The 25,745-nt window shown below is 44.5% G+C and overlaps 12 non-coding genes across 12 annotated transcripts; 6 read left to right on the top strand and 6 right to left on the bottom strand.

Annotated features, from left to right (window-relative positions):
* Positions 1 to 1,015: 1,015 nt before the first annotated feature.
* trnas-uga (transfer RNA serine (anticodon UGA)) lies at positions 1,016 to 1,097 on the top strand. Its single transcript has one exon. It is a non-coding gene; the product is annotated as a tRNA-Ser (tRNA).
* Positions 1,098 to 2,647: 1,550 nt separating this feature from the next.
* trnar-ucg (transfer RNA arginine (anticodon UCG)) lies at positions 2,648 to 2,720 on the bottom strand. The gene has a single exon. It is a non-coding gene; the product is annotated as a tRNA-Arg (tRNA).
* Positions 2,721 to 3,913: 1,193 nt separating this feature from the next.
* Positions 3,914 to 3,987, top strand: trnan-guu (transfer RNA asparagine (anticodon GUU)). The gene has a single exon. It is a non-coding gene; the product is annotated as a tRNA-Asn (tRNA).
* Positions 3,988 to 5,525: 1,538 nt separating this feature from the next.
* On the top strand, positions 5,526 to 5,607 carry trnas-uga (transfer RNA serine (anticodon UGA)). The gene has a single exon. It is a non-coding gene; the product is annotated as a tRNA-Ser (tRNA).
* A 1,550-nt stretch (positions 5,608 to 7,157) lies between these two features.
* On the bottom strand, positions 7,158 to 7,230 carry trnar-ucg (transfer RNA arginine (anticodon UCG)). Its single transcript has one exon. It is a non-coding gene; the product is annotated as a tRNA-Arg (tRNA).
* Positions 7,231 to 8,423: 1,193 nt separating this feature from the next.
* On the top strand, positions 8,424 to 8,497 carry trnan-guu (transfer RNA asparagine (anticodon GUU)). Its single transcript has one exon. It is a non-coding gene; the product is annotated as a tRNA-Asn (tRNA).
* Positions 8,498 to 10,033: 1,536 nt separating this feature from the next.
* On the top strand, positions 10,034 to 10,115 carry trnas-uga (transfer RNA serine (anticodon UGA)). Its single transcript has one exon. It is a non-coding gene; the product is annotated as a tRNA-Ser (tRNA).
* Positions 10,116 to 11,665: 1,550 nt separating this feature from the next.
* Positions 11,666 to 11,738, bottom strand: trnar-ucg (transfer RNA arginine (anticodon UCG)). The gene has a single exon. It is a non-coding gene; the product is annotated as a tRNA-Arg (tRNA).
* A 4,755-nt stretch (positions 11,739 to 16,493) lies between these two features.
* Positions 16,494 to 16,566, bottom strand: trnar-ccu (transfer RNA arginine (anticodon CCU)). The gene has a single exon. It is a non-coding gene; the product is annotated as a tRNA-Arg (tRNA).
* A 6,257-nt stretch (positions 16,567 to 22,823) lies between these two features.
* trnar-acg (transfer RNA arginine (anticodon ACG)) lies at positions 22,824 to 22,896 on the bottom strand. The gene has a single exon. It is a non-coding gene; the product is annotated as a tRNA-Arg (tRNA).
* Positions 22,897 to 24,059: 1,163 nt separating this feature from the next.
* On the bottom strand, positions 24,060 to 24,133 carry trnat-ggu (transfer RNA threonine (anticodon GGU)). The gene has a single exon. It is a non-coding gene; the product is annotated as a tRNA-Thr (tRNA).
* Positions 24,134 to 24,512: 379 nt separating this feature from the next.
* Positions 24,513 to 24,594, top strand: trnat-ggu (transfer RNA threonine (anticodon GGU)). The gene has a single exon. It is a non-coding gene; the product is annotated as a tRNA-Thr (tRNA).
* The last annotated feature ends 1,151 nt before the right edge of the window (positions 24,595 to 25,745 follow it).

Raw genomic sequence — 25,745 nt, 5'->3', positions numbered from 1 at the left:
GTTCGTTGGCTCTTCTGTCCATTGTCCTCCTGCCTGGCTCTTGACCTGTGACTGTCTGAACGCACACATTAGACTTTCAGGCGGGGGATTTGTCCTGAGCCTCTGTGAAAGACCCACCCACCCCCATAAATAACTGCTCTAGAAACACATGAATGCAAAACTAAACCACAGCTTAAAGAGGAGCTCCAACTCAGTGCCATACTAATGTAAACGAAGTAATACTAAGACATGTTCTTATGGATTTGTCTTACCTTGAGATATGTAATTGGATTTCAGGATTAACTTCCTCATTCAATGTACTGGTGATTCTTTGCCTGGTCAGTACCTGGGTGGGAGACCTCCAGCGAACAATTAAGCTTGCTGCTGGAAGTGGTGTTAAGAGACTCTTAGGATCTTCCAGAGGTGTCTGTCCAATAGCACTAGTTGCCTTAGAGCTGGCTCAAACATTGCTCAAGAGTCTACCTTTCACAGATGCGCAAAGATGAATGATGGGGGTGCACGCTTCAAGGAGCCTTCCAACTGTAGGGACCGATTAGAGACGATCCGTAGCATGTGTTCATTTCCATATACGCCCCGTGTCTCAACGGTAGGACAGAGTCAAATACTGCCTCGACACGTAACAGCGTTATATTAAACCGCAGGACTTGAGGGCTGTTTTGTTTGAATGTTCAAGGCATTGGTAAGAGCGTAGGTCAAGGGCCATTGGTGCATCTCCTGTAACTGGAGTAAAAATGCTATTCAAAGTGCAGTGACTAAAATCGTCGTCCAGATGTCTCTGTTGTTGATTGCTTTCTGTCTAAGAACGTTCTGTTTTCATGTCCGAACGGGGAGACTTTATCATTCCAACTTGAAGCCACCCTTAAGTCCTCTGAGGTGTGTGTGTGTGTGCTTGCACGTATGGCGTAAAAGGTTTCTTAAACGGAGAGCGAACTTGAAAAAAGTTGCCTCCGCTGCCGCCGCCGCCTCGCACTCCCTGTTCGATTGTAGCAAGAAGGCAGCGGCCGCGGCGCTTGCTGTAGTCGTGGCCGAGTGGTTAAGGTGACGGACTTGAAATCCGTTGGGGTCTCCCCGCGCAGGTTCAAATCCTGCCGACTACGGCGTCCTTTGCATTTGGTTGCGTGCGTGCGTGTAAAAGGACCAGCGCCGTTTCGTTTTCGCTGGGACCTTTAACACTCTAAATCGCCTGGACCCACAGCCTGTGAAATCGATTCTTCAGCACCCACGATGGACGCTTTGCCGCTGGACACAGAGAACGATGCTTTTCTGCAACGAGCTTTCCAGCTGAATTTTCTCGGCAGCTCCGTACTGAACCTGTTCTCCATTGCAACATAGCGGAGGCTCGTCACGTCTATAGCAAGGCTGTGTAGGACCGCATACGCCACAGTGACTTGTACACAGACCACATGAAAGGCAAGCAAAATACACTTTTAAAATTCCAAAGACTCACAAGGTCAGAGAAACAGCGATGACCTGAACAGATCTGTTACAGAAGTCTAGGTTGACCTTTTTAGAGCTGTAATTGCATTTTTGTTTAATAGAAGATCAAATCTACTCGCATGTACCAGCACCTTACAGTTTATTGATGTTAATTCTGTTTAAGTAATAAGATTGCTAACGATGTTGGACTTTAGCCGGTGTTTTTTAGAACAAATTGCTTACACTTCTGTAAGGAATACGCAGTACGTGCCTTTGTCAGTCATTGCTCACCATACCTGTAACTTTCTTATCTAACTCACTTCCTCAAATGGTGAAGGTCCACAAACATAAATGAAAAAAAAACCCTTGTTGTAGATGAGGTGCACAAAAAAGCAGCCCCTGATAGTGTATAACACATTTATACTATTGCAGAGACACATGTAACATATATATACTGTATATATGAAACAGAAATAGAAACAGAAACAGGAATCGCTTACTCACCTGGAGAATCTCTGTAGGAATATCTAGCATTTATCAATGGAAATAAAAGCTGCTTTAATACAGTGCATGTTCAAACTCAAACCCTCAGCTGCTGTTCTTGTTTGTTTTGGGACAAATTGCAACTGAGCATCGCATGAGCCGTTACGTACCCTTATCTGTTAGGGAATTTCAAGGGAGGAGTTAGGTCAGAATGGGTAGGCTGCAAAACAACAAGTAAAGATTTATTCCAAGATGAAACGTTGTGGCGGTTTTCTTATCTTTTCAGCATGGACTAAACTTTTACGTGTTCCTTATATGCTATATATGTATATATTAGCACCAATGTCGTTCTTAAAAACTAACATGAAATTGTCAGGGACATTCAGCTATATACAAAGACGAGACAGACAAAGTAATAATTCTGTATTAACGTGGCCTACATATTGACGCAATGATCAAACTGACTGACATGTTCTGATTCAGATCCCCTGCAGTTCATGCCAATTAGAACAATAGCAATGCTGAGTCCTCCCCACCCTACTGAGCACAAATTCAGCTGCTCTCCAGTTCTGTTCTGCATGTTTTTTCATTGCAATTGAGCTCGGAGCTGGAGATGATCTCCATACAGTTCTGTGTTCACCAGCCCGCACTTGCGTGCTAATTTACGGGTTGTGGCAAATGCTTTTCTATAGTTCATATACATGACGGCAACCTGTTACCTAGGAACCTGAGAGGTTTAAAAGCCTCACGAGCCAGGCAGGACTCGAACCTACAATCTTCTGATCCGAAGTCAGACGCGTTATCCATTACGCCACTGGCCCATAGAACATGCGCTTGCACTCCACCACAGAGAGCTCTACACTGCTACTAGTAGTACACTTCCCCATCTAAATTTTCACAGCAAGAAACTTGTGTTTCCTACTATTTTTGTCAGGTTTAAAATATCATCTCCTTAAAACAGAAAAAGTGTTGATGTGTTGTGCTGAAATTCCGATTGATTTTGAATTCAAAGAAAAAAGGTTTTCTTCCAAAACACCATGAAATTGTCACATCTTGCAGACAATAGGTGTATTCCATGTTGAAAAGAGAAGAAAGAAAACCATGGAGCCTTTTACAGGTGTGAGGCTTCTTCAGGTGTGAGAAGACCTCACAGTCGAAACGCTGTGTTTCCGTTCTTCTCTTTTCAGCATGCAATAAACCTAGTACTTGTTCCTTTGCAGCCGAGGCATGCTGACGTAGCTACCCAGCTGAACATCTTGCAGACTCTACAGTACTTCTCTCCTGTAGAAGTAAAGCAGGGCTTGCTGGGTGAGCTTTTGCTCCGGTAAATTAGGTCACGTGTCATGTTAAATCACTTCTTCTAAACACAACATTTGCTGGTGCTAGCTTTCCCCATGAAAAGAGACATTTCCCTTACAGTACATGACATATCGTTTTTATTCTATCAATAAGTATAGAAATTAAACAAAAGAAAAAATGGTGTCGCCAAAGAATGCACAGCTCTGTCGCCTTGGGGAGGTGTCAAGGGCATTGAGCTCCTTGGACATGAAAAGTGCCCGATAAATGCCATTTCTCATCATTTCTCTTGGCGTCAGTTCTGCTATTAAATGGGACGGAGGCAACGGGTTCAGAGAGCAGGTTAAGTGCACACCGAACGCAGATGTGTCCAAGTGTCTGTAAAAGCGCGGTGCTCCGCTGGCGCTGTTCCCTAGTGGCTTAAAGTGCCCGCCTAGTAAGCAGGCGATCCTGGGTCTGAATACCAGCGGTGCCTCTCTCCGTGTCTTGTTGTGCCGAATGTCTCATTTCAGACAAACATGTACAGCTTGGTTCAGTTTAATGCAAGAATTCATTTCCTTTCTGGAATAACTTGTTTTTGAAGAAATCCATACAGCTTGTGAAAGATGAAATCCATTTCTTGGTTGTCAGTGGAAAAAGATTGCCGGCTGCAAGAAGCGCAAGTGATTGTTTTCTTTGACCATAAACCTGCAAATGTAGGGAGCACAAGCGGCCGTCAGTCTCTGTGGCGCAATCGGTTAGCGCGTTCGGCTGTTAACCGAAAGGTTGGTGGTTCAAGCCCACCCAGGGACGCATGTCTCAGTTTTTCCAATGTAAACATCATCACCGCTAAAGAAGATGGCGCAGAAGGCTCCACAGTCGAAACGTTGTGCTTCTTTTCTTCTCTTTTCAGCATGGAGTAAACCTTTGCTTGATCCTTTGCAGCCTACGCATGCTGACACAGCTACCTTTCTCTTAACGCACCTCAATCATTATTCACCAAAACCATCAGCAGAATGTGTCGCCTTTGTGGTGATGTCACTCCTCTGCTTCACAAATGTCCTTAGTGACGGACCATTTCTTTCTGCCATTTTTCCGGAGCGGTTATTGATTGCTCCATCATTTCCCTCATACTTTCCATCCCTAGATTGAAAAAAAAAAACAGAAACAGGCTGACAGGACGACAATCAAATTGCAAAAACTCATCAAAGCACTCGATAGAGTATTTGAATCCACAAGTAGCTACGAGCAACTTTGTCCTGGCTTGTATGAAAGTCGGAAAATGTCAAAAAGACAAAGATGGTGGCTTTTTCATATCTGTTCTTTTATTTTTAGTTCGTTGGCTCTTCTGTCCATTGTCCTCCTGCCTGGCTCTTGACCTGTGACTGTCTGAACGCACACATTAGACTTTCAGGCGGGGGATTTGTCCTGAGCCTCTGTGAAAGACCCACCCACCCCCATAAATAACTGCTCTAGAAACACATGAATGCAAAACTAAACCACAGCTTAAAGAGGAGCTCCAACTCAGTGCCATACTAATGTAAACGAAGTAATACTAAGACATGTTCTTATGGATTTGTCTTACCTTGAGATATGTAATTGGATTTCAGGATTAACTTCCTCATTCAATGTAGTGGTGATTCTTTGCCTGGTCAGTACCTGGGTGGGAGACCTCCAGCGAACAATTAAGCTTGCTGCTGGAAGTGGTGTTAAGAGACTCTTAGGATCTTCCAGAGGTGTCTGTCCAATAGCACTAGTTGCCTTAGAGCTGGCTCAAACATTGCTCAAGAGTCTACCTTTCACAGATGCGCAAAGATGAATGATGGGGGTGCACGCTTCAAGGAGCCTTCCAACTGTAGGGACCGATTAGAGACGATCCGTAGCATGTGTTCATTTCCATATACGCCCCGTGTCTCAACGGTAGGACAGAGTCAAATACTGCCTCGACACGTAACAGCGTTATATTAAACCGCAGGACTTGAGGGCTGTTTTGTTTGAATGTTCAAGGCATTGGTAAGAGCGTAGGTCAAGGGCCATTGGTGCATCTCCTGTAACTGGAGTAAAAATGCTATTCAAAGTGCAGTGACTAAAATCGTCGTCCAGATGTCTCTGTTGTTGATTGCTTTCTGTCTAAGAACGTTCTGTTTTCATGTCCGAACGGGGAGACTTTATCATTCCAACTTGAAGCCACCCTTAAGTCCTCTGAGGTGTGTGTGTGTGTGTGCTTGCACGTATGGCGTAAAAGGTTTCTTAAACGGAGAGCGAACTTGAAAAAAGTTGCCTCCGCTGCCGCCGCCGCCTCGCACTCCCTGTTCGATTGTAGCAAGAAGGCAGCGGCCGCGGCGCTTGCTGTAGTCGTGGCCGAGTGGTTAAGGTGACGGACTTGAAATCCGTTGGGGTCTCCCCGCGCAGGTTCAAATCCTGCCGACTACGGCGTCCTTTGCATTTGGTTGCGTGCGTGCGTGTAAAAGGACCAGCGCCGTTTCGTTTTCGCTGGGACCTTTAACACTCTAAATCGCCTGGACCCACAGCCTGTGAAATCGATTCTTCAGCACCCACGATGGACGCTTTGCCGCTGGACACAGAGAACGATGCTTTTCTGCAACGAGCTTTCCAGCTGAATTTTCTCGGCAGCTCCGTACTGAACCTGTTCTCCATTGCAACATAGCGGAGGCTCGTCACGTCTATAGCAAGGCTGTGTAGGACCGCATACGCCACAGTGACTTGTACACAGACCACATGAAAGGCAAGCAAAATACACTTTTAAAATTCCAAAGACTCACAAGGTCAGAGAAACAGCGATGACCTGAACAGATCTGTTACAGAAGTCTAGGTTGACCTTTTTAGAGCTGTAATTGCATTTTTGTTTAATAGAAGATCAAATCTACTCGCATGTACCAGCACCTTACAGTTTATTGATGTTAATTCTGTTTAAGTAATAAGATTGCTAACGATGTTGGACTTTAGCCGGTGTTTTTTAGAACAAATTGCTTACACTTCTGTAAGGAATACGCAGTACGTGCCTTTGTCAGTCATTGCTCACCATACCTGTAACTTTCTTATCTAACTCACTTCCTCAAATGGTGAAGGTCCACAAACATAAATGAAAAAAAAACCCTTGTTGTAGATGAGGTGCACAAAAAAGCAGCCCCTGATAGTGTATAACACATTTATACTATTGCAGAGACACATGTAACATATATATACTGTATATATGAAACAGAAATAGAAACAGAAACAGGAATCGCTTACTCACCTGGAGAATCTCTGTAGGAATATCTAGCATTTATCAATGGAAATAAAAGCTGCTTTAATACAGTGCATGTTCAAACTCAAACCCTCAGCTGCTGTTCTTGTTTGTTTTGGGACAAATTGCAACTGAGCATCGCATGAGCCGTTACGTACCCTTATCTGTTAGGGAATTTCAAGGGAGGAGTTAGGTCAGAATGGGTAGGCTGCAAAACAACAAGTAAAGATTTATTCCAAGATGAAACGTTGTGGCGGTTTTCTTATCTTTTCAGCATGGACTAAACTTTTACGTGTTCCTTATATGCTATATATGTATATATTAGCACCAATGTCGTTCTTAAAAACTAACATGAAATTGTCAGGGACATTCAGCTATATACAAAGACGAGACAGACAAAGTAATAATTCTGTATTAACGTGGCCTACATATTGACGCAATGATCAAACTGACTGACATGTTCTGATTCAGATCCCCTGCAGTTCATGCCAATTAGAACAATAGCAATGCTGAGTCCTCCCCACCCTACTGAGCACAAATTCAGCTGCTCTCCAGTTCTGTTCTGCATGTTTTTTCATTGCAATTGAGCTCGGAGCTGGAGATGATCTCCATACAGTTCTGTGTTCACCAGCCCGCACTTGCGTGCTAATTTACGGGTTGTGGCAAATGCTTTTCTATAGTTCATATACATGACGGCAACCTGTTACCTAGGAACCTGAGAGGTTTAAAAGCCTCACGAGCCAGGCAGGACTCGAACCTACAATCTTCTGATCCGAAGTCAGACGCGTTATCCATTACGCCACTGGCCCATAGAACATGCGCTTGCACTCCACCACAGAGAGCTCTACACTGCTACTAGTAGTACACTTCCCCATCTAAATTTTCACAGCAAGAAACTTGTGTTTCCTACTATTTTTGTCAGGTTTAAAATATCATCTCCTTAAAACAGAAAAAGTGTTGATGTGTTGTGCTGAAATTCCGATTGATTTTGAATTCAAAGAAAAAAGGTTTTCTTCCAAAACACCATGAAATTGTCACATCTTGCAGACAATAGGTGTATTCCATGTTGAAAAGAGAAGAAAGAAAACCATGGAGCCTTTTACAGGTGTGAGGCTTCTTCAGGTGTGAGAAGACCTCACAGTCGAAACGCTGTGTTTCCGTTCTTCTCTTTTCAGCATGCAATAAACCTAGTACTTGTTCCTTTGCAGCCGAGGCATGCTGACGTAGCTACCCAGCTGAACATCTTGCAGACTCTACAGTACTTCTCTCCTGTAGAAGTAAAGCAGGGCTTGCTGGGTGAGCTTTTGCTCCGGTAAATTAGGTCACGTGTCATGTTAAATCACTTCTTCTAAACACAACATTTGCTGGTGCTAGCTTTCCCCATGAAAAGAGACATTTCCCTTACAGTACATGACATATCGTTTTTATTCTATCAATAAGTATAGAAATTAAACAAAAGAAAAAATGGTGTCGCCAAAGAATGCACAGCTCTGTCGCCTTGGGGAGGTGTCAAGGGCATTGAGCTCCTTGGACATGAAAAGTGCCCGATAAATGCCATTTCTCATCATTTCTCTTGGCGTCAGTTCTGCTATTAAATGGGACGGAGGCAACGGGTTCAGAGAGCAGGTTAAGTGCACACCGAACGCAGATGTGTCCAAGTGTCTGTAAAAGCGCGGTGCTCCGCTGGCGCTGTTCCCTAGTGGCTTAAAGTGCCCGCCTAGTAAGCAGGCGATCCTGGGTCTGAATACCAGCGGTGCCTCTCTCCGTGTCTTGTTGTGCCGAATGTCTCATTTCAGACAAACATGTACAGCTTGGTTCAGTTTAATGCAAGAATTCATTTCCTTTCTGGAATAACTTGTTTTTGAAGAAATCCATACAGCTTGTGAAAGATGAAATCCATTTCTTGGTTGTCAGTGGAAAAAGATTGCCGGCTGCAAGAAGCGCAAGTGATTGTTTTCTTTGACCATAAACCTGCAAATGTAGGGAGCACAAGCGGCCGTCAGTCTCTGTGGCGCAATCGGTTAGCGCGTTCGGCTGTTAACCGAAAGGTTGGTGGTTCAAGCCCACCCAGGGACGCATGTCTCAGTTTTTCCAATGTAAACATCATCACCGCTAAAGAAGATGGCGCAGAAGGCTCCACAGTCGAAACGTTGTGCTTCTTTTCTTCTCTTTTCAGCATGGAGTAAACCTTTGCTTGATCCTTTGCAGCCTACGCATGCTGACACAGCTACCTTTCTCTTAACGCACCTCAATCATTATTCACCAAAACCATCAGCAGAATGTGTCGCCTTTGTGGTGATGTCACTCCTCTGCTTCACAAATGTCCTTAGTGACGGACCATTTCTTTCTGCCATTTTTCCGGAGCGGTTATTGATTGCTCCATCATTTCCCTCATACTTTCCATCCCTAGATTGAAAAAAAAAAACAGAAACAGGCTGACAGGACGACAATCAAATTGCAAAAACTCATCAAAGCACTCGATAGAGTATTTGAATCCACAAGTAGCTACGAGCAACTTTGTCCTGGCTTGTATGAAAGTCGGAAAATGTCAAAAAGACAAAGATGGTGGCTTTTTCATATCTGTTCTTTTATTTTTAGTTCGTTGGCTCTTCTGTCCATTGTCCTCCTGCCTGGCTCTTGACCTGTGACTGTCTGAACGCACACATTAGACTTTCAGGCGGGGGATTTGTCCTGAGCCTCTGTGAAAGACCCACCCACCCCCATAAATAACTGCTCTAGAAACACATGAATGCAAAACTAAACCACAGCTTAAAGAGGAGCTCCAACTCAGTGCCATACTAATGTAAACGAAGTAATACTAAGACATGTTCTTATGGATTTGTCTTACCTTGAGATATGTAATTGGATTTCAGGATTAACTTCCTCATTCAATGTACTGGTGATTCTTTGCCTGGTCAGTACCTGGGTGGGAGACCTCCAGCGAACAATTAAGCTTGCTGCTGGAAGTGGTGTTAAGAGACTCTTAGGATCTTCCAGAGGTGTCTGTCCAATAGCACTAGTTGCCTTAGAGCTGGCTCAAACATTGCTCAAGAGTCTACCTTTCACAGATGCGCAAAGATGAATGATGGGGGTGCACGCTTCAAGGAGCCTTCCAACTGTAGGGACCGATTAGAGACGATCCGTAGCATGTGTTCATTTCCATATACGCCCCGTGTCTCAACGGTAGGACAGAGTCAAATACTGCCTCGACACGTAACAGCGTTATATTAAACCGCAGGACTTGAGGGCTGTTTTGTTTGAATGTTCAAGGCATTGGTAAGAGCGTAGGTCAAGGGCCATTGGTGCATCTCCTGTAACTGGAGTAAAAATGCTATTCAAAGTGCAGTGACTAAAATCGTCGTCCAGATGTCTCTGTTGTTGATTGCTTTCTGTCTAAGAACGTTCTGTTTTCATGTCCGAACGGGGAGACTTTATCATTCCAACTTGAAGCCACCCTTAAGTCCTCTGAGGTGTGTGTGTGTGTGCTTGCACGTATGGCGTAAAAGGTTTCTTAAACGGAGAGCGAACTTGAAAAAAGTTGCCTCCGCTGCCGCCGCCGCCTCGCACTCCCTGTTCGATTGTAGCAAGAAGGCAGCGGCCGCGGCGCTTGCTGTAGTCGTGGCCGAGTGGTTAAGGTGACGGACTTGAAATCCGTTGGGGTCTCCCCGCGCAGGTTCAAATCCTGCCGACTACGGCGTCCTTTGCATTTGGTTGCGTGCGTGCGTGTAAAAGGACCAGCGCCGTTTCGTTTTCGCTGGGACCTTTAACACTCTAAATCGCCTGGACCCACAGCCTGTGAAATCGATTCTTCAGCACCCACGATGGACGCTTTGCCGCTGGACACAGAGAACGATGCTTTTCTGCAACGAGCTTTCCAGCTGAATTTTCTCGGCAGCTCCGTACTGAACCTGTTCTCCATTGCAACATAGCGGAGGCTCGTCACGTCTATAGCAAGGCTGTGTAGGACCGCATACGCCACAGTGACTTGTACACAGACCACATGAAAGGCAAGCAAAATACACTTTTAAAATTCCAAAGACTCACAAGGTCAGAGAAACAGCGATGACCTGAACAGATCTGTTACAGAAGTCTAGGTTGACCTTTTTAGAGCTGTAATTGCATTTTTGTTTAATAGAAGATCAAATCTACTCGCATGTACCAGCACCTTACAGTTTATTGATGTTAATTCTGTTTAAGTAATAAGATTGCTAACGATGTTGGACTTTAGCCGGTGTTTTTTAGAACAAATTGCTTACACTTCTGTAAGGAATACGCAGTACGTGCCTTTGTCAGTCATTGCTCACCATACCTGTAACTTTCTTATCTAACTCACTTCCTCAAATGGTGAAGGTCCACAAACATAAATGAAAAAAAAACCCTTGTTGTAGATGAGGTGCACAAAAAAGCAGCCCCTGATAGTGTATAACACATTTATACTATTGCAGAGACACATGTAACATATATATACTGTATATATGAAACAGAAATAGAAACAGAAACAGGAATCGCTTACTCACCTGGAGAATCTCTGTAGGAATATCTAGCATTTATCAATGGAAATAAAAGCTGCTTTAATACAGTGCATGTTCAAACTCAAACCCTCAGCTGCTGTTCTTGTTTGTTTTGGGACAAATTGCAACTGAGCATCGCATGAGCCGTTACGTACCCTTATCTGTTAGGGAATTTCAAGGGAGGAGTTAGGTCAGAATGGGTAGGCTGCAAAACAACAAGTAAAGATTTATTCCAAGATGAAACGTTGTGGCGGTTTTCTTATCTTTTCAGCATGGACTAAACTTTTACGTGTTCCTTATATGCTATATATGTATATATTAGCACCAATGTCGTTCTTAAAAACTAACATGAAATTGTCAGGGACATTCAGCTATATACAAAGACGAGACAGACAAAGTAATAATTCTGTATTAACGTGGCCTACATATTGACGCAATGATCAAACTGACTGACATGTTCTGATTCAGATCCCCTGCAGTTCATGCCAATTAGAACAATAGCAATGCTGAGTCCTCCCCACCCTACTGAGCACAAATTCAGCTGCTCTCCAGTTCTGTTCTGCATGTTTTTTCATTGCAATTGAGCTCGGAGCTGGAGATGATCTCCATACAGTTCTGTGTTCACCAGCCCGCACTTGCGTGCTAATTTACGGGTTGTGGCAAATGCTTTTCTATAGTTCATATACATGACGGCAACTTGTTACCTAGGAACCTGAGAGGTTTAAAAGCCTCACGAGCCAGGCAGGACTCGAACCTACAATCTTCTGATCCGAAGTCAGACGCGTTATCCATTACGCCACTGGCCCATAGAACATGCGCTTGCACTCCACCACAGAGAGCTCTACACTGCTACTAGTAGTACACTTCCCCATCTAAATTTTCACAGCAAGAAACTTGTGTTTCCTACTATTTTTGTCAGGTTTAAAATATCATCTCCTTAAATCAGAAAAAGTGTTGATGTGTTGTGCTGAAATTCCGATTGATTTTGAATTCAAAGAAAAAAGGTTTTCTTCCAAAACACCATGAAATTGTCACATCTTGCAGACAATAGGTGTATTCCATGTTGAAAAGAGAAGAAAGAAAACCATGGAGCCTTTTACAGGTGTGAGGCTTCTTCAGGTGTGAGAAGACCTCACAGTCGAAACGCTGCGTTTCCGTTCTTCTCTTTTCAGCATGCAATAAACCTAGTACTTGTTCCTTTGCAGCCGAGGCATGCTGACGTAGCTACCCAGCTGAACATCTTGCAGACTCTACAGTACTTCTCTCCTGTAGAAGTAAAGCAGGGCTTGCTGGGTGAGCTTTTGCTCCGGTAAATTAGGTCACGTGTCATGTTAAATCACTTCTTCTAAACACAACATTTGCTGGTGCTAGCTTTCCCCATGAAAAGAGACATTTCCCTTACAGTACATGACATATCGTTTTTATTCTATCAATAAGTATAGAAATTAAACAAAAGAAAAAATGGTGTCGCCAAAGAATGCACAGCTCTGTCGCCTTGGGGAGGTGTCAAGGGCATTGAGCTCCTTGGACATGAAAAGTGCCCGATAAATGCCATTTCTCATCATTTCTCTTGGCGTCAGTTCTGCTATTAAATGGGACGGAGGCAACGGGTTCAGAGAGCAGGTTAAGTGCACACCGAACGCAGATGTGTCCAAGTGTCTGTAAAAGCGCTGTGCTCCGCTGGCGCTGTTCCCTAGTGGCTTAAAGTGCCCGCCTAGTAAGCAGGCGATCCTGGGTCTGAATACCAGCGGTGCCTCTCTCCGTGTCTTGTTGTGCCGAATGTCTCATTTCAGACAAACATGTACAGCTTGGTTCAGTTTAATGCAAGAATTCATTTCCTTTCTGGAATAACTTGTTTTTGAAGAAATCCATACAGCTTGTGAAAGATGAAATCCATTTCTTGGTTGTCAGTGGAAAAAGATTGCCGGCTGCAAGAAGCGCAAGTGATTGTTTTCTTTGACCATAAACCTGCAAATGTAGGGTGCACAAAAGACTGTCAGACTCTGTGGTGCTGAAAAGTTGGTGGTTCAAGCCCCTCCAGTATGCGTGTCTCAGTTTTTCCAATGTAAACATCATCACCATCGCTAAAGAAGATGGCGCAGAAGGCTCCACAGTCGAAACGTTGTGCTTCTTTTCTTCTCTTTTCAGCATGGAGTAAACCTTTGCTTTATCCTTTGCAGCCTAAGCATGCTGACGCAGCTACCTTTCTCTTAACACGCCTCAATCATTATTCACCAAAACGATCAGCAGAATAAGTCGCCTTTGTGGTGATGTCACTCCTCTGCTTCACAAATGTCCTTAGTGACGGACCATTTCTTTCTGCCATTTTTCCGGAGCGGTTATTGATTGCTCCATCATTTCCCTCATACTTTCCATCCCTAGATTGAAAAAAAAAAAACAGAAACAGGCTGACAGGACGACAATCAAATTGCAAAAACTCATCAAAGCACTCGATAGAGTATTTGAATCCACAAGTAGCTACGAGCAACTTTGTCCTGGCTTGCATGAAAGTCGGAAAATGTCAAAAAGAAAAAGATGGTGGCTTTTTCATATCTGTTCTTTTATTTTTAGTTCGTTGGCTCATCTGTCCATTGTCCTCCTGCCTGGCTCTTGACCTGTGACTGTTTGAACGCACACAGTAGACTTTCATGCAGGGGATTTGTCCTGAGCCTCTGTGAAGGACCCACCCACCCCCATAAATAACTGCTCTAGAAACACATGAATGCAAAACTAAACCACAGCTTAAAGAGGAGCTTGTCATGACCGCCAGGCAGTTAAGACCAACTCTTAAGCAATCTAAACAGCACCAGCAGAGGGTGATTATTAACAAACGCCGCCACACGAGTTAACCCACCTGCACACACTCCACCGTGGGGTACGCAGTGCTATTTTTACCATCTTTACTTGCTTCCCGCTGGTATTGAGTCTACTCCTTGAGAGCTCTACCTGGCGTTTTTTCCATTACCTCGTTTATTCTGGATATTGGACTCCCCTTCTGCCTTTTCGACTTTGGACCTCGCCTCTCACCTCGGACTGTTTGCCACCAGTGTTCTCCCTGGATTACGACTTACCTTACGCCTCTTGACCACGAAACAAAGCAAAGCAGAGCAAAACAAAATGAACAAACGAAAAGCCTCACGTCCCGCACTTGCGTGTTACGCCGTTACGTGCCCAAGCGGTATTGTAATTCATCTTAGCACTGCACCCCGGGGCGTACGGTATATGGGAACGAGCACACGCCATAAATCGTCTCGAATCACTCCCTACAGCTGTAAGGCACCTTGAAGCGTGCACCCCCAACATTTTTCTTTGCGCATCTGTGAAAGGTAAACTCTTGAGCAAACTCTGAACCAGCTCTAAGGAAACTAATCCGATTAGACGTTACTTTGACTCATCCTTTAAGGGAACCTTGTTAATTGGAGAAATCAATGATTTCGAATGAATTCTGTATGCGTTAAAAGACAGCTATACACAGAAAACATGCAGGACACTTCTCATGATGTTTCCCGAGCCGAAACACAGTGCGTTTTTCCAAGCCCTCTGACAAAGCCCGCCCACTGAAAACTGCAGCAGATCGTGTAAAGACGTTCAACTTTGTAACTACTGCACGCACAGGAAGCAGAATAAATTCCTCTTTTCAAACTGTCAAAGGTTTGCTTTGCGAACACTGCAGGACATCGCACAATCTCTTTTGAATGGGGACAAACGATTTCTTATGGGGCACAGTAAGTACAGACGTTTAAAAAGCTCCACTCATGCCGACGATGCAGCATGAAGAAGCGCAACCTAACGTTTGCATTCCTAGCAAATTCCTTTTATTTTTTGATAAATAAAGACAGTCTTGTTTAACAAACAACACACACAACATTTTACATTGTCAATTCAATTCAAATCAATGTATTTCTATATAGCACCTTTCACAACAAGGTTGTCCCAAGGCACTTAACAATGCAAGTTGTTAAGAGCCTTGTGTCTAATATGCCGCCTAGGTAACGTGCTGTCTCTTTGAGGCAGATGTTTAAATCCTCTGAGTTAAGTGCTGAAGTTATAGTAGTCCTATCAGTATTGTTGCCTCCGATCAACAGATCCTCATTTTTCTCAGAGTTGAGTAACAAAAAGTTTTCACACATCCAAGTATTTCCTTCCTTAATGCATTTAACTAAAGTGATAATAGAAGAGTTGTCATTTGGTGGAAACAAAATGTTTATTTGAGTGTCATCAGCATATGAATGAAAGTTCATATTATTTTTTCTTATTATCCTACCTAGCAGCAGCATGTAGAGAGAGAGAGCAATATTGGTCCCGGCACTGATCCATCTGGTACCCCAAATTGAACTGGTGACGTTGATGAAGCAGTACAATTATTAGATATTTGAACATAATGAAAACGATGAGTAAAATGTGAAGTAAACCACTGAAGGACGGTTCCAGATAAGCCAACCTCAAACTCAAGCCTGTGTAACAAAACAGAGAGGTCAACCGTGTCAAAGGCAGCTCTAAGATCTAGAAGCAAAGCACAAGCACTGTTGCATTCCCTGCATCAGTAGCTAAGAGAATATCATTTACGACTCTTGTTAATGCAGTTTCAGAAACCAGACTAAAATTTCTCAAGTATATTATTTGAATCCAGATATGATTGACGTTGGGCAACAACTATTCTCCCAAGACTTTTAGATTGAAATGGGACCTTTGAGACAGGCCTGTAGTTGTTAAGAACTTGTTGATCCAAATTTGACTTCTTAAGAGCGGTCTAACAACCGCTACCTTAAATTGATCAGGTACAACGCCTGACGCAAGCGATGCATTCATCATACTAATTATAGGTCCTGCCAGTCCTTCGAGGGAATCTTTGACTAGCTGAGTGGGGATGGGATCTAGCGAACAGGTGGTTGACTTTGTCTTACGTCTGTGTTTATGAGTCCACCATAAGAAGAAATCTGAACAGGAGTGGTGATCATGCGAGGTCACCATGGAGGAAACCACTGCTCTCCCCCCCAAAAAAACCACCACTGCCCCTCTCAAGTTTGCTAAAGACCACATGGATGTTCCACAGCAACTCCTGGAACAATGTTCTGTGGACAGTGACAAAAGTTGAACATGTTGGTAAATGTGCACAACGTTATGTTTGGAGATAACAAAACACTGCATACCAACTCCAAAACCTCATCCCACCTGGGAAGCATAGCGGAGGCTGTACGGCTTGCAATCATCGAGGGACCGATGAATTCCAAGATGTATCAGGAAATTCTACAGCAGAATGTCAGGGTGTCTGCCTGTGATCTAAAACTCGAAAGACGCTGGGTCATGCAGCATGACAAAAACAAAGGAGTACATCAACAACAGAGTGGCTGAAACAATAGAAATTCCGTATTTTGGGATGGCCGAGTAAGAGTCCTGACCCCAATCCCATTGAAGTGCTGTGGCGTGATCTGAAGCAGGCCGTTCAGTGCAAGACATCTCCCAACTGTATGTGAGAGAAAAGCAGAGACGCTCACTGAGTAAGGTGGGGTTGCAGCTTTGCAAATCAAAAGGACATTTGTACGCTCAAAAAGGGACAGTAGCACCCCAGATGGGACTCGAACCCACAATCCCTGGCTTAGGAGGCCAGTGCCTTATCCATTAGGCCACTGGGGCACACTGGGTTGGGTCGATCACGCTGATGAAGAGCCAGTTTTTTTTTTCCTTTGCTTTTTCAAAGGGATCCCCAAAATTAGGAAAGTTAGGCAGCAGAAGGTTTACTGTGACCTGAGAAGGACCGGCATCCAATCACGGTGGTACACACACACACGCTCTCACTCATCTGAGCTACACGGCTACCAAGATGATCTCAGGTGCGCCGAGCTGGTACGGAACATATTGAACTGATCGACGGCGAATTGTCTCTCAGACAGGCTTTTCACCTCTGAGCTCCCTGACTGACAGTAATCAGCTAGGTAGTGAAACAGTCAGCTGCTTCTAAACCTTAAACAGTTGCATCTCGGTGCTTCCACGGAGAGATGATTTGAAAGCCGAACATCGCCCATTGGGAACACCTTACTATCACTAGGTTAAGAGACTCTTAAGGTCTTGCAGAGGTGCCTGTCTAATAGCATGCGCTTTGCAAGCTATAGGTGTTTAGGCTGAGGCAGAATGCCTGTTAACAAAATGTTTTTCTAAAGGGGCCTCGCACTCTTTTCCAAGCAATGGTCACCATCCCCACCGAGTGTCACAACGTAGTCATGTCCTAGGATGTCACCTGTTAGTCTCCATTTGTCTGCCACCAACACTTTAGGTTACGGGGTCACAACCGCACCCCGGAGAGCAGAGGAGCCGTTGTCGTTCTGGCGGCGCAGATTGGGCTGAAGGTGGGGCGCTTGAATCTCGCTGTTGGAGGCCGTCTGAAACTGACCCAAGCCTTTCCCTTGAATTAAATGTAAATAAATAAATGAACCCCAGATGCACATGGAATCAATCACGTGTTTCCTTTGAGCCGTTTCAAAGACTGCTCCAGAGTTTACCTTGCACAGATGCGCAAAGATTAATGATGGGGGTGCACGCTTCCAGGCGCCTTACAACTGTAGGGACTGATTAGAGACAATTCGTAGCGTGTGTTCGTTTCCATATACGCCCCGTGTTGCAATGGTAGGATGAAGTCAAATACGGCTTGGACGCGTAACGGCATTCTATCCAACTGCAGGACTTGAGGGTTTTTTGTGCTTTGTTCTGTTTTCGTTGACATCGCATTCGTAAGAGCGTCAAAAAAAGGCAATTCCAGCATCTAACACGAATAAAAGGGCTATTGAAACTGCAGGGCTGCGCAGCTTCTAAAATCCTTGCACACAATTCTCCGTTATTGTTACTTCCTTCTTTCTGTCTAACAAAGTTCCCTTTTCCTGACCGGACGGGGAGACTTTATCATTCCAACTTGAAGCCAGCCTTAAGTCCTCTGAGGCGCATTTGTCTGCTAGCATGCATTTTGTGAAAGTTTTTTTTGTTGTTGTTAAACGGAAAGCGACTTTGAAAAAGGTTTCCGCCGCTGCCCGGCACTCTATGTTAGACTGCATCAAAAAGGCAGTGGCGGCGGCGGCGGCCGAGTGGTTAGGGCGATGGACTAGAAATCCATTGGGGTCTCCCTGCGAAGCTTCGAGTCCTGCCGCCTACGGTGTCGTCGTGTGTCTGCGCAACAAAGGAAAAGCACCTGTTTCACTTTTCCCGCAACTTTTAAAACGCGAATGATCTGGATTTCTACATGATTGGCTCTTAAAATGTGATCTGATCTTCATCTGACGCATAATAATAAATAAAGACAGTCTTGTTTAACAAACAACACACACAACATTTTACATTGTCAATTCAGTTCAAATCAATGTATTTCTATATAGCACCTTTCACAACAAGGTTGTCTCAAGGCACTTAACAATGCAAGTTGTTAAGAGCCTTGTGTCTAATATGCCACTTAGGTTACGTGCTGTCTCTTTGAGGCAAATGTTTAAATCCTCTGAGTTAAGTGCTGAAGTTATAGTAGTCCTATCAGTATTGTTGCCTCCGATCAACAGATCCTCATTTTTCTCAGAGTTGAGTAACAAAAAGTTTTCACACATCCAAGTCTTTCCTTCATTAATGCATTTAACTAAAGTGATAATAGAAAAGTTGTCGTTTGGTGTGAACAAAATGTTTATTTGAGTGTCATCAGCATATGAATGAAAGTTCATATTATTTTTTCGTATTATCCTACCTAGCAGCAGCATGTAGAGAGAGAGAGCAATATTGGCCCCGGCACTGATCCGTCTGGTACCCCAAATTGAACTGGTGACGTTGATGAAGCAGTACAATTATTAGATATTTGAACATAATGAAAACGATGAGTAAAATGTGAAGTAAACCACTGAAGGACGGTTCCAGATAAGCCAACCTCAAACTCAAGCCTGTGTAACAAAACAGAGAGGTCAACCGTGTCAAAGGCAGCTCTAAGATCTAGAAGCACAAGCACTGTTGCATTCCCCACATCAGTAGCTAAGAGAATATCATTTACGACTCTCGTTAATGCAGTTTCAGAAAGCAGATTGAAATTTCTCAAGTATATTATTTGAATCCAGATACGATTGACATTGGGCAACAACTATTCTCTCAAAACTTTTAGATTGAAATGGGACCTTTGAGACAGGCCTGTAGTTGTTAAGAACTTGTGGATCCAAATTTGACTTCTTAAGGAGCGGTCTAACAACCGCTACCTTAAATTGATCAGGTACAACGCCTGACGCAAGCGATGCATTCATCATACTAATTATAGGTCCTGCCAGTCCTTCGAGGGAATCTTTGACTAGCTGAGTGGGGATGGGATCTAGCGAACAGGTGGTTGACTTTGTCTTACGTCTGTGTCCATGAGTCCACCATAAGAAGAAATCTGAACAGGAGCGGTGATCATGCGAGGTCACCACGGAGGAAACCACTGCTCTCCCCCCAAAAAAAACCACCACTGCCCCTCTCAAGTTTGCTAAAGACCACATGGATGTTCCACAGCAACTCCTGGAACAATGTTCTGTGGACAGACATGACAAAAGTTGAACTTGTTGGTAAATGTGCACAGCGTTATGTTTGGAGATAACAAAACACTGCATACCAACTCCAAAACCTCATCCCACCTGGGAAACATGGCGGAGGCTGTACGGCTTGCAATCATCGAGGGACCGATGAATTCCAAGATGTATCAGGAAATTCTACAGCAGAATGTCAGGGTGTCTGCCTGTGATCTAAAACTCGAAAGAGGCTGGGTCATGCAGCATGACAAAAACAAAGGAGTACATCAACAACAGAGTGGCTGAAACAGAAGAAATTCCGTATTTTGGGATGGCCAAGTAAGAGTCCTGACCCCAATCCCATTGAAGTGCTGTGGCGTGATCTGAAGCAGGCCGTTCAGCGCAAGACATCCCAAAAATATACATGAACTGAAACAGTTTTGCATAGAGGAATAGGCCAAAATACCTCCTAACCGCTGCTCAGGTCTGACCAGCCGCTACAGAAAGTGGGGATTGAGGTTTTTGTCATAAAGGAGGTTCCACTAGCTCCTTAATATAAGGGTTCACGTACTTTTTCCATCAATGACCTTGATTGTTTAAACCATTTGGTCAATAAAGAAACAGCAATGTCAAATGTTGGGCGTGTGTTGTTTGTTAAATCAGACTCTCTTTATTAATTATTATGACTTAGATAAAGATAAGATCACATGTTAGGAGCCATTCATGCAGAAATACACATCATTCCGAAGGGCTGTTTACAAAAGTTTTTCTCCCAACTGTATGTGAGAGAAAAGAAGAGACGCTCACTGAGTAAGGTGGGGTTGTAGCTTTGCAAATCAAAAGGACATTTGTACGCTCAAAATGGGACAGGAGCACCCCAGATGGTACTCAAACCCACAATCCCTGGCTTAGGAGGCCAGTGTCTTAGCCATTAGGCCACTGCGCCACACTGGGTGAGGTCGATCATGCTGATGAAGAGCCAGTTTTTTTTCCTTTGCTTTTTCAAAGGGATCCCCAAAATTAGGGAAGTTAGGCAGCAGAAGGTTTACTGTAACCTGAGAAGGACCGGCATCCAATCACGGTGGTACACACACACACGCTCTCACTCATCTGAGCTACACGGCTACCAAGATGATCTCAGTTGCGCCGAGCTGGTACGGAACATATTGAACTCATCGACGGCGAATTGTCTCTCAGACAGGCTTTTCACCTCTGAGCTCCCTGACTGACAGTAATCCGCTAGGTAGTGAAACAGTCAGCTGCTTCTAAGCCTTAAACAGCTGCATCTCGGCGCTTCCACAGAGAGATGATTTGAAAGCCAAACATCGCCCATTGGGAACACCTTACTATCACTAGTTTAAGAGACTCTTAAGGTCTTGCAGAGGTGCCTGTCTAATAGCATGCGCTTTGCAAGCTATAGGTGTTTGGACTAAGGCAGAATGCCTGTTAACAAAATGTTTTTCTAAAGGGGCCTCGCACTCTTTTCCAAGCAATGGTCACCATCCCCACCGAGTGTCACAATGTAGTCATGTCCTAGGACATCACCTGTTAGTCTCCATTTGTCTGCCACCAACACTTTAGGTTACGGGGTCACAACCGCACCCCGGAGACCAGAGGAGCCGTTGGCGTTCTGGCGGCGCAGATTGGGCTGAAGGTGGGGCGCTTGAATCTCGCTGTTGGAGGCCGTCTGAAACTGACCCAAGCCTTTCCCTTGAATTAAATGTAAATAAGAAATGAACCCCAGATGCACATGGAATCAATCACGTGTTTCCTTTGAGCCGTTTCAGAGACTGCTACAGAGTTTACCTTGCACAGATGCGCAAAGATTAATGATGGGGGTGCACGCTTCCAGGCGTCTTACTACTGTAGGGAGTGATTGAGACAATTCGTAGCTTGTGCTCATTTCCCTCTATTCCCCGTGTTACAGTGGTAGGATGACGTAAATTCCTGCTTCGACACGTAACGGGACTATAATCAAGTGCAGGAGCTGAGGGCTTTAGTTTTGTTTCGTTTTCCATGGCGTTCGTAAGCGCGCAAATCAAAGGCAATTCCTGCGTCTAACACGAATGTAAATGCTTTTGAAAGTGCAGTGTGGTGCAGCTTGTAAAATCCTTGTCCACATTTTTGGTTTGTTGATGTTTTTTTCTGTCTGCCAAAGTTGCGTTTTGACATCCGGACTGGGGGACTTTATCATTTGAACGTGAAGCCAGCCTTAAACCCTCTGAGGCGTGTCTGTCTGCCGGCACGAATCTTGTGAAAGGTATTTTTTTTTAACGGAGAGCAACTTTAAAAAGGTTTCCGCAGCCACCTCGCAGTCCGTGTTTGATTATAGGAGGAATACGGCGGCGGCGAGTTCGCATTTGTCGTGCTCGAGTGGTTAAGGCGATGGGCTCGAAATGCGTTGGGGCTTCCCCGCGCAGGTTCGAAACCTGCCGACTCCGGCGTCTGCCGCACGTCGCCTTGTGCCTGCACGGCAGAGGCGAAGTGCCGCTTCTCCTTTCCTGGTACTATAACAACGCGAAATCGCTTGGACCCGCTGCCATTGAAATCAATTCTTCAGATAACCACACATTTTGCGTTCGCACCTCTGGTGCTCTACTTATACCTTTGAAAACCTAATGAATAAAGCTGAAAGAACCGACACGATATGTAGGTGCTGGTAAAGCACGCAGTAAAGAACTGTTAACAGCAAGGGTTTCAGTGGGTTAACTGAGGAGAAGGGCGTGATCGCTAATTGTTGACTTTTTATTTGGTGTTAGAAACACTCTTACTGTGCATGACGTGCAACAAATGTAGCCACAGAAATTGCATCACGCTTTCATGTATGCTATTGCAGACACCAACGTTGCCTAGATAGAAAACCGAAATAGCCGTGGGTTTGCTTGCTGGTCTGAAGGATCTCTCTTCGAATCTCTATCATTTGTCAATGGAAGTAAAAGGCGCTGCAATCTCATACGTTCAGAATCAAACCCGCAGCTGTTGTTCGACTTTATTTCTTGACTAATTACAACTGAGTGTCGCATGAGCAGTTACATAAACTTGTCTGGTATATTTGAACACAAATGCCGTTCTTCAATTAAAACTAACAGAACATTGTCAGGGACATTCAGTTCTATACAAACAAGAGACAGACAAGAGAATATTTCTACCGTTCATGTGGACTACGTGTTGACTTACTGATCGGAATAATTGAAAGGTTCGGGCTCATAGCCGATGCAGTGCGTGCTAATTAGAACAGCAACGCTGAACTCTCAGCACCGTACTGAGCCCAGGTGTTTTTCTAAAGCTGTCAGGTGCAGTTCATTTACATGAAGGAAATCTCTTACCGGGTACGATTACAATGCAGTAAGTAGCACAGACTACTTAGGGAGTAGCCAGATGCGTTTAAAAACGACCCGAGCCAGGCAGGAGTCGAACCTGCAATCTCCTGAGCCGTAGTCAGACGCGTTATCCATTGCGCCACTGGCCCCGGTGTGACACTGCAGGACTGTAACCCAGTGAGATCAGCACTGCAACTAGTAAAATATTACCCCCGGTCCATTCTTTACCAAAAGTGAGAAAGACCTGTTTTCTACATTTTGTCTGTTTTAAAACCATATCTCAAACCAAACCAAGAGTCTGTCTTTTGCACTGATATTCTGATTCATTTCGATTTCAAAGAAAAAAAAAACATTATCTTCCAAAGCATCATAAAATTGTCCCTTCCTCCAGACTCTACTTCTCTCTTGTAGTAGTACAGCAGACCTTTCCAGGTGAGCAGATCACAGAGTCCGAAATATGCTTCCTCCATCAAGAAAAGTACCTGAACATGACTCTGTCTTCATAAAAGCACCCCTGTAATAAAGAAATTAAATCCGAAATCAAGAGGGCAGTTGCCTACTGAAGTTCAAGAAGTCATCAATTTTAACCTAGCAACACATTAAAGGCTGCATCTATACAAGTACGATTCTAGAAATGCTCACCAGATTACGTTTTAAGAAGGAACTGCGCCTCAGGTTCCGCCGAGATCTTAACTTGGATGGCAGGATTCAGAGTCCGGAGTGCGGACTGATGGCGCACGGAGGGTCCACATACTGTGGATCCCTCAGTTTTCTTCCGCGTGTTTAAACCGCCAGCGTGTGACTCCCCTGTCCCCGTGACCTCATTGCTCTGCTCTCGCCTCTGTGCAGCTGAGCCCGACTCATGGTAAAGTGGAAAAAAGTATGCCCTCAACGTGGGATTTACTCTGGATCGAGGATAGATGTCACTTTTTTATCATTGAACAGGATGTATGTGATGTGGCGACTAGGTTCAATTTTGTATCCTCTTTAAAAGATTAAGGACTGGGGTGAGCGTGATTTACCACCCTTTCAGCTAAGAACCCGACATGCGGACCGTTTAAGCTGCATAGACTCGGTTGTTTAACTCGTCTCCGTTAGCAGGGTTAAGGTTAAAGAAAAAAAACATTGCTGACTTCTTTTTTTTTTTGCCAGCCGCCAGCGCTGATTAGCAAGGTTTGTATTTCATGTTTTGCAAGTTGCATCCATTTTAAGAAAAACAAGTCGCGTTAAAGACAGGAAATGAATACTTGCAAGTCTAGCCGTAGGCGGTTGTCTGTAAGGACCAGTTCTGTTTGAGAAAACAGAACAAAGAAGGCACCGCTGGGATTTGAACCCAGGATCTCCTATTTACCAGGCAGGCGCTTTAACCAACTAAGCCCCGGCGCCCCAGGAGCATTATCCTTTTGCAGCCACTTGGACACACCACTCAGACACATCTGCATTCGGTGTGTGCTCCGCCTGCTCGCTGAGCAAGTTGCCACCTTTACATACAATAGCAATATCAACACCAAGAGAAAGGGTGACAAATGGCTTTTATCTGGAACTTTTGATGTCCAAGGAGCTCAATTTGCTTTCTGTGTACAACAGGGCCACTGAACTCCACACTGGCCACTGAACCACAGCAGTGGCTTGCTGGCTTGACATCTCCTAAGGAAAATGTTGAAATTGCATGTGGAACAGGAAAATGACCCTCGAGTACGAGGGAAAAAAAAGAAAAAGATCATCTGGAGAGCGCCATCCCATGTCCGGACAGCCCAGTTTCATTGACAAGGTGGCTGAGTGGTTAAGGCGATGGACTGGTAATCCATTGTGCTCTGCAGACATGGGTTCGAATCCCATTCTCATCGCTCTCCATGTCTTACACGTTTGACGTTGGCCCTCCTGTTGTTTGCTCTGGTGCTAGAGCTGTACATTTTCTAGCGGTGGCTGAACATGGTATAGTGGGCCAACGTCGGTATCGAGCAGTGACAGTAACAGTACTTACTGCGCCCCATAAGAAATCGTTTGTCCCTGTTCAAAAGAGATTGTGCGATGTCCTGCAGCGTTCGGAAAGCAAACCTTTGACAGTTTGAAAAGAGGAATTTATTCTGCTTCCCGTGCCTGCAGTAGTTACAAAGTTGAACGTCTTTACACGATCTGCTGCAGTTTTCAGTGGGTGGGCTTTGTCAAATGGCTTGAAAAAACGCACTGTGTTTCGGCTCGGGAAACATCATTCATGAGCAGTGTCCTGCATGTTTTCTGTGTATAGCTGTCTTTTAACGCATACAGAATTCATTCGAAATCATTGATTTCTCCAATTAACAATGGTCCCTTTTTGAACCTGCGAGAAGCATTCTTTCCATGTAACAGATTTACTCCGGGGAAAGGCAGCATGACATTGAGAGTAGCTCAAGCTTTCAGCACCCGTATCGGACTGCATGTATGCAGACACCGCTCAGAATCCCCTGTAAGATTCTCCTTCAATTCCGTTTTGCAGTGCTTTAGCTCTTTCAAAAGGCTTCGCTTTGCTAGTCACAGTCCAAGGCTCATGACAGCATTTGAAACCAATCCCCACTGCGTTGGCCAGGAAATGAACCATGGAAAGCAGCTATGGTCACCACTATACCACCAACGCATGCCCACAGGTGCCCTGCAGGACACCACCAGAGAATGCTCACGATTTCGGAAGCTGTCTCCGGGACGTGCTGATTCCACACATCCTGAATAAATCATGATATTGTTAGTTGCTGTAGCTAGACGTTCAAATGAGTTTCATGGCCAGATGGACTGTTTCCTCCAGCGGTATAGTATTGCAGTGAGACAGCACGATGCCTGCAAGACTATGTCACGCTAAACGCCACAGATTAAATGTGTTTGTCCGTTCGTGTCAGTCGTCCTGCAGCCACGGGAAATGGGACACAAACATGCTGCAATGCTTTCAAGACGTTAGGATTTGTTTGTGTAACATCCGAGAAGAGTACTTGTGGCTTGAATGTGAACTGTACGTGCCCGCCCCCTT

This window comes from Lepisosteus oculatus, unplaced genomic scaffold, assembly GCF_040954835.1.
Source record: "Lepisosteus oculatus isolate fLepOcu1 unplaced genomic scaffold, fLepOcu1.hap2 HAP2_SCAFFOLD_64, whole genome shotgun sequence".
NCBI classification, from domain to species: Eukaryota; Metazoa; Chordata; class Actinopteri; order Semionotiformes; family Lepisosteidae; genus Lepisosteus; species Lepisosteus oculatus.
The sequence above is the reverse complement of the archived record's forward strand: the minus strand, read 5'-3'. Positions and strand labels throughout refer to the sequence as shown.